At 42.3% G+C, this 10,521-nt stretch overlaps 1 pseudogene; it reads left to right on the forward strand.

Annotated features, from left to right (window-relative positions):
- The first annotated feature begins 7,615 nt into the window (after positions 1–7,615).
- On the forward strand, positions 7,616–8,102 carry LOC122889756 (annotated as a pseudogene).
- The last annotated feature ends 2,419 nt before the right edge of the window (positions 8,103–10,521 follow it).

Genomic DNA, 10,521 nt, shown 5'->3' on the forward strand with positions numbered 1-10,521 from the left:
AATTTGGAGCTCTCCATTTCCAAGATCCCCTTTAATATTTCTTTCAGGGCAGTTTATTACTCACAAATTCTTTTAGTTTCTGTCTGTCCTGGAAGGTCTTTATCTCTTCTATTCTGAAGGACAACCTTGCTTGTTCAGTATTCTTGGCTGCATGTTTTTCTTGTTTAATACCTTGAATATATTATGCCAGCATTATCTGGTTTGCCAGGTCCCTGGACCGGTCTTCTGCCAATCTAATGTTTCTACCCTTGTAGGTTAAGGACCTCTTGTCTCAGGACACCTTCAGGATTTTTCTTTATCTGACATTTGCAAACTTCATTATTGTATGTTGAGGTGTTGATCTATTTTTGTTCATTTGGGGGGTTCCTCTGTGCCTCCTGGGCTTTAATGCCTGTTTCCTTCCCCACATTAGGGAAGTTCTCAAATATAATTTGCTCAAATATACCTTCTCTGTCCCTCTTTCCTCTGGGACCCCAATAATTCTAGTATTGTTTTGCCTTATGGGATCACTATTTCATAAAGCCTCCCCTCATGATCCATTAGTTTCTCTTTTCTTCGACTTCCTTTTCATCATTTTGTCTTCTACGTTGCTATTTTCTGCCTCATTTACTCTATGCATTAGAGCATCCATTTTAGACTACATCTCAGTTAAAGCCTTTATTTCAACCGGATTATAGTTCTTTTGTTTCTACAATAAGGGATTCTCTAATGTCTTTTATGCTTTTTAAGTCTGACTAGTATTTTTATAATTATTTCTGAATCTACATCTGACATACTTCCATCCATATCGATTTAATCTATGGCAGAGAGTATTTTCTGTTTGTGAATTTCTCTTTCCAGTCATTTTGTCCAGAGAGTATATGAGAGAACAAACTCAAAAGGATCAACCACAACCCCAGAGAAGTACACACTAGAAAAATCCAAAGAGACCCAAAACCAGGAAGTGAAAGAATATAATCTCCCAGGTGGACAAAACAGGGTGATACACTTGGTCCTGGGTGTATCTGGGTATGTTAGAAGACCCTTGATCCCAAAATTGTAAAGAAAAGCATACAAAAATAAAATTGAATTACAGTGAAAGAAAGCTAAGTATAAAAATGAAAGTGAAGACTTAACAAGTTGATAAAGAAACATGGAAAAGGAAAATAAAAATTTTAAACTGAGAGACTAAAGACTCATAAAAGAGGAGAAGGGAATTTGGGTAAATTGGAAGGGGAGGTGAACCATCAGAGACTATGGACTCTGAAAAACAATCTGAGGGGTTTGAAGTGGCGGGGGTGGGGGGAGGTTGGGGTACCAGGTGGTGGGTATTATAGAGGGCACGGCTTGCATGGAGCAATGGTGTGGTGAAAAAATAATGAATAATGTTTTTCTGAAAATAAATAAATTGGAAAAAAAAATAAAAAATAAAAAAAAGAAATAAAAAAGACAACACTGAAAAAAAAAAAAGACTCATAAGAAAAAAACAAACCCTCAAATTCTCTATACTATTTTCTCCCACACAGGAGTTTCAGTTCTGTGTGATCCATACTTGGGATTCACCTGATGTTCTTGCTGGCCTTCGAGGGGAAGGGCCTGTTGCACTGATTCTCAGGTATCTTTGTGTGGGCAGAGTTGCACCGCCCCTTGCCAGGGGCCCAGGCTCATTGTAAGCTACTTTGGGTTGCTCTCTGTGGCTTTTATTCCCTGAAGGCTTTTTGTGCTGATTTGGTGTGTGGGGAAGATGGCAGCATCCCAGTCTTCAGCCCAGGAGCTGAATGATCACCACTCCCACTCTCCAGTACACCCTCAGGGAAAAGCAGTCAATCACATTTGTGTGTGCCAAACTCTGCAGACTGTTGTGCACCCATGCCACTCCTCCCATGGGAAGAAGGAGGTTGCTGCAGTTCTGTGGCTTCCTCAGCCCCTGCTTGCAGTAAGGTCCCCGGATTAGGCCATGGTTCACTGCTTATGGCAAACAGCTGAGAACCCACTCCAGAACTCACTCATTGCAGCTGGCCTCCCCGTACCAATGCTTGGGAACTTTGCCACATTCAGGTACCCCTGTTCTGTGACCCCAGGGATCCTGAGACCAGACCACACACTGTCCCACCTGGATTGTGTCCCACTTCACCTGAGCACCTTTCAGGCAGGGAGGTCCCTTAGACTTCCAGAAATCTCAATTTTGCACTCCACTGCTGTATCGTTTTCTGGTAACTGCCTGATGGAGGCTCCCTCCATGCAGGATTTATCTTCTGATAGATCCCCTCAGATTCACTTCTCTGCTCCTCCTACCCTGAACAAGTTGTCCCTTTTCTATTCATAGAATTGCAGCAATTCTTTTAGAGCTCAGGTTGAATCACAGGTGTTCAGAATGATTTGAAAGTTATCTAGCTGAATTCCAGGGACAAGATGAAACAAGGGTCACCTACCCATCTTCTCCCTCCCCACCACATCAGGTATCTTGACAGTTATTCTTTGTCCTTTAGTCTGTTACCTCCAATATAAACACCCCTCAGTTCTCTGAATGCTTCAGAAACCTCACCAGTGATAGCACAGACCAAAAACCACCTTGGGCTTTTCCAAGCTTCTCCTTCAGCTCAAACATGACCTTGCTTCCATCAGACCATCCCACTGCGGAAGTGAGACTACATTTTGTGGTCAGCTCGGGGGCTTTCCTGATACTGCAGTGAAGCTTCATTCCCTTCACTCCATACTTCAGTTCTTCAAAAGCCCCTTCTATCCCCCAGTTGAGTAAGATTGTGCCTGGATTAGACATCAAGTTTTAAATAAGGTCATCGTGGCTTTTATTGTAATGAGAAGTTTCAGCTAAAGATGAAGTCTACAACACTTTAACATTAATTCAGAGAATAACAGCCAGACTTCAAAGTTGGTTCTGATTGCCAGCATGCTTTCCCTCACCCTCTTCCGCGGAGTTTGTTTTGCAACGGATTAAGCACCTTGAGCCATAGCTGGGTGTTTGTGTTCCTCCTTAAGCTGGGCTGTAGTTTCCCAAAGGGCAAGGCTCCCTTACCAAAGTGTGCTCAGCACAGGGGCATCCAATCTCCCTGCCTACACACTAATCTCACTCAACACACAATCTTCAGAGCAGAGTTGTTTGCTTGCAGCCAGTCACTTGTTGCGGTCACCAGTCTCATGACCATGGCTCTGGTTTGGGAGGTGGGGGAGGGAAAACTGACCTGGATAACTTCTAACCACCATAGGTCACACCCACAGGCTTCTGCAGAAAGAGGAAAAAAGGCCAGTCTTTGGAGTTTAGCAGAATCAGCTTTGTGAAAAGGCTGTTATGTAAGCAAATTGCTTTATGCATCAAAGTACTCAGACTCATAATGAAGACCGCAGTTTCCCTTTGAGCTTTTTCTCCAACTCTGTCTCCACTGAAGACCTCAAACTTAACACTGACACACACATCACAGAAGCCTGAAGACCCAGAGTGAGATCATTTCTACTCAAACTCAAAAGTCTGCCAGAGGAAGAAAGGAGATTAGGCCTAGAAATGGAGTTTCCCTAGACAGACCCTGAGAATTTGGAGAAGTTAATGCTGTAGTCACAGCTTCAGTCTTGAGGTGTCTTAAAAGGAAGAGATTTAAAAAAAAATGGGTGAGTTCAACAAGCCTAAGTATCCTATTTAAACATTTCCAACTATGCTCCCCAATAACCTTGGATATTCTCTGGGCCAATTGGGGCAGCAAGCTGGATAAAGTATATATTTTCCCCTGCTGCTCCTGAAGTAGGCTTTTCTTTGCTATGCATCAAGGTTAAAAAGGAAAAAAAAAAAAAAGGTTTAAAGCCTACTGGCTACAATTAGAATATCTAATATTGCCTCATGTACATGTAGATTTATCGTGGGAAATGGTCCGATATTCAGAGCACTACCATTAACAAAACCCTTGAGAAACTTACAGCTTCTAGAGGCACACATTTTGGATCACCTGGTTACAACTTATTATTATATTCTCTCACCTTTGAGTTTTGCTACTCCACTTGCTGAGTAATTATCTCAGTGACTGACTACGATTAAGGCAAGGAGATTGGTCTTTGACTATGGACACTTTAAAATTTAGTGCTGAGAAATTAGATCCAGCAAACAACCAGTTTCCTGGGAAAGTAGCAGTGAACTCTGGTTTTGAGCAGCGCTAGGTAAACACATACTAAGCCGAAACCCAAGAAAGGAGTTGAACCCAAAAATGGTCTTGACACAACAGAATCATTTCTATTAATGCCACCCTGAGAGCTTGTTAGGGTTTGAGTTACGAAGAGCTAAATCTCAGACAAGTTTTAGGAGAAAACGTAAGAGGTCTGGGCTGATGAGGTCAATAGGCCAGAAAGCAGACAGACGGCACATTGGGCCAAAGCTCAGAGGTATCCACAGAGAGGACTTGCCCTAAATCATGGCTAAATTCCCACTAGCAGCAGAGAATCCTGCACTACTACAGGTTTTGTTCTAAAAGAAGTTGGACATTTAAAAATCTTGACAGCATTCAACCTCTTCTCTCCCGTACCTAATTATGGTCTAGCTACAGGGTGGTCTCCTAACCCACCTCTCGTCATACCCTGGTTTGATAACTAGAGCTATGAGGCCCCAGAAGTCCCTATAGTAACACCAACATAGAGACAGCAGCTTCATGAGACTCATCTGCAGTTGAATCCTTAATTAGTCCAACAGTAGGAATCGATGGTTTTGTCCAGCACTTCTAAGGTGAGGAAAGCCTACTTTTCAGGGTCTCCAGGTTTCCACTGAGGGGCCAGTATCTTGTCCAGTTTTCCACTTAAGTATTTTGTCAATTTGGAGTTGGGAATATGGTTTGCTTTGTTATTTCCTATGGCCTGTGTAGTTAATGAGGTTTACAGAAATGAGAAGAGGGCTAGTGGGCAAAATATACCGTGTACTTTATTTCGATTTCACTTATATTTAAGTGAATTCTTGGTTGACCATTAAATCACTAATATACCAGCTTCTGGAATTATTAGAAGCAGAGAAACTTTGCTCTCAGTAAAGAGACAGTTACAGGTGAGAATTCTGCAGGATGAGTAATGAGAAAATTGGTTTTCTGTGTTGAGAGCCACGAAGAAGCTAAGCCACTCCCTGCTACCCCTGGGCTTCCTCTTGCTGGCGTCCCTTCCCCACAAAGACCCAACAACCCAGTTTTAATTGTAACCATTAACTAGCAGTGTCCTTTGGAAAAGCTGAGACTCAAGATCCCTGATCTCATCTGTTGAGGGATTCTGCATCAAGCAGATGGCTTACCCAGAACTATACACATCCTGAGCACAAGATCTATCAGGCAAGAGCTTTGCTCTTGAGCCCAGCTTCCTTCATGAGTACAGTATTAACAGAATTAACTCCCCATTCATTGGGATGAAGGTAGACAAAGTTGTGTATCCTTGGGCTTTTCCCCCCATTTTTCCAGGTTTTTCTCAAAGCAGGTAGACCTAGGTGTTTAGGTGTAGTGTGATTTTTACAAGAGACCACTTTATATGGCTAAACACAAACTGCAATACAGTTTGCTATGTAGCACTTAGGAGATCACAGTCAATATATCCATCACATAGGATACTCTTGATCAATCTCTTACAAAGATGCCACATTATCCCCTTTCTCTAGGACAATCACTCTTCCTCAATAAGGTCAGGGAAGCCTCAATTCTCACAGTGCTCTGGATAACCATCTAAACAGTTTGTTTCCTCATTATCCCCCACTGCAAAGGGTTCTAACCATTTACTCATCAGGAAACTTCTCTCAGCTTAACAATTCTGACATTAAAGGAGGAGCCCAAGGTGAGGTAATACATTTCCCCCTCAACTCCACATTCAAGTAGGGGAGTTTCAGCCCACAACCCACAAATTTTGTTTGTTTGTTTTTTTCTTTTTATCCTTTTCAGGTCAGACAACTGCTTTCTAAAGGACTGTGGCTAAAAACCTTAACTCCCTGGGAAAAAAAGACTCAAAAGCTTGACATTCACTTTAGTTCTTTACTACTTATCACTAAAGATACTTCCTTCTCTCGAAAAAATGAAATTCAAAAGTACCGTACATTTTCTGCCCTTAATTTTCAGCTAAGCTTGGTCTCCAAACTTTTAGTCTCCAAAACGAAAGTAGTAGTTTTCCCTCACTTTCTGCCATTATTTTTTTCTGCTATTACTTTAGACAGGAGTTTCCATTCGAGACTTCACAAGTCCAGATGGAGGCTAGAAAAAGCATTTAAAAGATTTTTGTGAGGAAGCACCTGGGTGGCTCAGTGGGTTAAGGCCTCTGCCTTCAGCTCAGGTCATGATCCCAGGGTCCTGGGATCAAGCCCTGCATCAGGCTCTCTGCTCAGTGGGGAGTCTACTTCCTCCTCTCTCTGCCTGCCTCTCTGCCTACTATGGATCTCTGTCAAATGAATAAATAAAATTTAAAAAAAAAAAGATTTTTGTGAGGAAACAAAAATTAGCAAATTTGCCTCAAGCATAGGAACTACGTACTCTTAGAAGGTTATACTACTGCCCTAAGGTAGCTGGAAGAGTGATTTTGCTGAAACATCTCCTAAGCTGGAGGTTAAAGAGAAGCCAATTAAAAGCAGGTGACTTCTAAGTGAGATTTGAGCATGAAAGAAGAAAACTGGAAGTTTCAATGTTCTTCCTCCAAGAACTCCCTTTAGGAACCCCAACAGTTAGAAAAGTTTCTCCTCCATCTGTATTTCAAAGAAGACATGCCTGATAAAATGACTTCAGGAAGTGACCATAACCTCCTAGGAGATATTCTGTCTGCAAACAGCTGGTTTGGTTTTGTTTGCTAGAGATTCCCTTGTCTTTTTTCTTCATTCGCCTCTCATTTCTAAAGTAAGCTGCCCCTGATTTCCCTTAAGATCTAGAAGTTTGATTCTTCCCACTCACCCCCTCCTAACCAGCCACAGGAGGACTGTAAAATGTCACATTCCCTCACTAACCTCCGTTAACACCCTACAGCAGCCGAGCAAGAAACGAAGTCACCAGCCTCCCTTTTTTTTTTTAATAGTCAAAGCCCCGCTTTCATCTTGGGTGCAGACCAATGAGAACACCCAGGAGCTACAGCCACTCTGCAATCGGTCCAGGATTTCAGACCTGAGGACAAAAAAAAAAAAAAAAAGGCCTCCAGATGCCCAGATGCCGAGTCTTCTCATTAGGTTTCCTATTTTAAAGAGGCACTACCCTGCCTCTCTGTTTCCGTTTTTGTTTTTTACCGCGTTGCAAAGCCTGCTGAGTGGTTGAAGACCTTGTAAAGGAGTAGTTTAGAGTCACCTTTGAAAAATGGCTCAATCAGCTCCTCCTCTAGCACTTAGTCTTAATATAAAAGAATTTTAGGGGTGGCACAGTGGTTAGGGGTCCACTCTTGGTTTCAAGCTCAGGTCATGAGCTAGGGGTTGTGAGAGTGAGTCCCCATGGGGCTCCAAGCTCAGTGTGAACTCTGGTTGAGTTTTTCACTCCCTTTGTCCCTCCCCTCGGCCCCACCCCTGTGTGTGCATGTTCTCTCTCTCTCTCAAAAATAAATCAGTCTTTAAAAATGAATAAAACATGTTGAGTGTGTCTTAAGGAATATCAAAAGGAGAAATAGGAAGGGGTAACACACATGCACAGCTGTTCCACTTGGGCTCCCCTCTTTCTTGGCCCAATTCAATGATAGGGCCCAAGGGCAGGGCATGATGGCTGTGGGTACCGGCAGCTCACTGGCACTCTTCCCGCTCCTGTCCCTGCTGTTCTTCCTCAGGATGCACATGTATAAGCTCCAGCTGACCTGCACGCAGCAGCTCACCATCAAGGGGTGCCTGCTGGGCTCAGCCTTTTAGTCTTCTCTCTCACGCCACCAGGAATTTTGAGAATGTTGTCTTTGGCAAAGGATTCCAAGCAAAGATCTTCCCCGAGATTCTTCCTTGTCTCCTGTTGGCTCTCCTTGCATCTGGCCTCATCCACCAAGTCTGCATTACCCTCTGCCTCACCTTCTCTATGGTTGGCCTCTACCACATCAATAAGATCTCCTCCACTCTGTGCCAGACAACGATTCCATTCCTCACACCAGCCAAGATCCCGGGAAGGACAAATAGAGAAACTGACCCTGGGTGTTCAATAAAGGTGATTCTTTGTTGAAGAAGAGGGAGAAGAAGGAGAAAAAGAAGGAGAGGGAGGGGGAGGAGGTGGACGGGGAAGGGGAAGAGGTTGGGGAAGGGGATGAAGAAGAAGAAACAAGGAAGGAAGGAGAAAGAAAGAAAGGAAAGGAAAGAAAGAAGGAAGGAAGGAAAGGAAAGAAAGAAAGGAAGAAAATATGAGTAGCTATTTGGTCACACACTGGTGTTAGAGTCAAACATCCTTACCCTGAGACAGCACTAATGATGATGCTCACCTGTGTCATTCATTTCCTCTTTCATTCACAGCTATCATTAAAGCCTATGATTCAGGGGAAGCAAGGAAGCGACTAGTAGAGCATGGGTTTTCTCTGTGTTTCTCAGAATCCTCAGGATACACGTTTCTGAAAAGTTAAGTCCATTCACAGATGTGGAAGTAGGAAGTAGTATGTTTAGACACTACTGAGCCAAACTGATGTAAATAAGTGATTTAATTAATAAATAGAGGAGAGGAAACAAATCTTCCCTACAGAATAATTTGAAATAATATATGTCCATATTCCCCAATACAGGAGGTGGAGTTTAATTCCCCTCCCTGTGAGTGTGGGCCGAGCTTAGTGACTCAGGTTCCTAAGAACAGAGTAGGGAAAGGAAAAAAATAGTCATTTTACATATACCTGAAACTAATATCACACTCTATGTTAACTAAGTGTAATTTAAAAAAAAAAAAACTTAAAAAATAATTTTATAGTGAAGAAACCTGGTAGTGTTTGGCTTAACTTAACCAAGTGATCCAGGTTAACATCATCACTGATAAGTCATGTTGCTGTTAAATACCCTTAATATAAAGAGAAGACACTACATCCCATGGTATTCTTCCTCAAAACCCATAACCCCAATATAATCATGAGAAAAACATCAGACAAAACCAAATTAAGGGACAGCCCACAAAAGTGACTCATACCCTCCAAACGGTTTAATCGAAGCCATGAAAAATAAGGAAAGACTGAAAAACTTCACAGACCGGAAGAGACTAAGGAGATATGACAACAAAATCCAGCATGGTACCCTGGGTAGGACCCAGGAAGAGAAAAGTAGATTAGTGGAAAAATTGGGGAAATCCAAATAAAGTTCGGAGTTTGGTGCATACAATGTATAAATGTTGATCTTTAGTTTTGGCAAACGCACCATGACTATATAAGATGTGAACATGAGGGGAAACTGGGTAAGGGAACCAGGAAGTTTCTTTAACTGTCCGTGCGACTTTTCTGTGAATCTAAAATTATTCATAAATGAAACATTTATTTGAAAGAAAAGATAAGAAGAGGAGATAAGCAAAATCCACATGGATTTTTAAGATAAAATGCAAGTCTTCAAAGAAATCTTATGCTTATAGCAGACTGCTTTAAACTATGCCTCCCCTAGACTTGCTAGAAGCACTTTTCCATGTTTAGGGGATTTAGAGCAAAAGTTTGAAAATTTAGATGAATCCCAAAGCTGTTTGAAAGATGGGATAAGTCTAGAGGCTAACAGGCCAGCTGGAATCGAGCGGGGATATATCCAAGTCTAAGGCAGTAAGTCAGTGAATAACTAGAAACAAATTGACTTATTTATTCCTGTGATTGCTACCAGTGCTTTCTGAGAATTTGCTAATTCCAGTCATCCATTTTCACTTTGAGCGTTCCTGTATCCGTAGTCAGGAGAGAGATTCTCTCCTCAGGTAGCCTGGTCACATCAAGCCAAACATACTGGAGAAGAATGTGTTTTTACAAAACATACAGCAGAGAAGGGCAATTATCATATGATTTCACTCATACGTGGAAATAAGAAATAGTGCAGAGGCTCATAGGGGAAGGGAGGGAAAACTGAGTGGGAAGAAATCAGAGAGGGGACAAACCATGACAGAGTTAATTCCAGGAAATAAACTGAGAATTGTGAAAACGGAGGTTGTGGGAGGAAGGGGTAATTAGGTGGTGGGCATTAAGGAGGACACATAATGTGATGAGCTTTGGGCGTTATACACAATTACTGAATCACTGAACACCTCATCAAAAACTAATGATGCACTATATGCTGGCTAAGTGAATTTAAAAAGGAAAGAACACAACACTAGGGGCACCTGGGTGGCTCAGTCAGTTCAATGTCTGCCTTCAGCTCAGATTATGATCCCAGGATCCTGGGATCAAGCCCTGTGTGGGGCTCCATGCTCAGTGCGAGTCTGCTTCTCCATTTCCCTCTTCCCCTCCCCCCTGTTTGTGCTCTCTCTAGCTATCTCTCTCTCAAGTAAATAAATACATAAAAATTTTGAAAAAATAAAAAACAATACTGAAATCCAAAAACAAAGCATAGCACCTACTCTGGGAGACAGGGTAATTAGGGGTTAAAAACATGGACTTGGGGACACCTGAGTGGCTCAGTCAGCTGGGCATCTGCCTTTGGCTTGG

This window comes from Neovison vison, chromosome 11, assembly GCF_020171115.1.
Source record: "Neovison vison isolate M4711 chromosome 11, ASM_NN_V1, whole genome shotgun sequence".
Taxonomy (NCBI): domain Eukaryota; kingdom Metazoa; phylum Chordata; class Mammalia; order Carnivora; family Mustelidae; genus Neogale; species Neogale vison.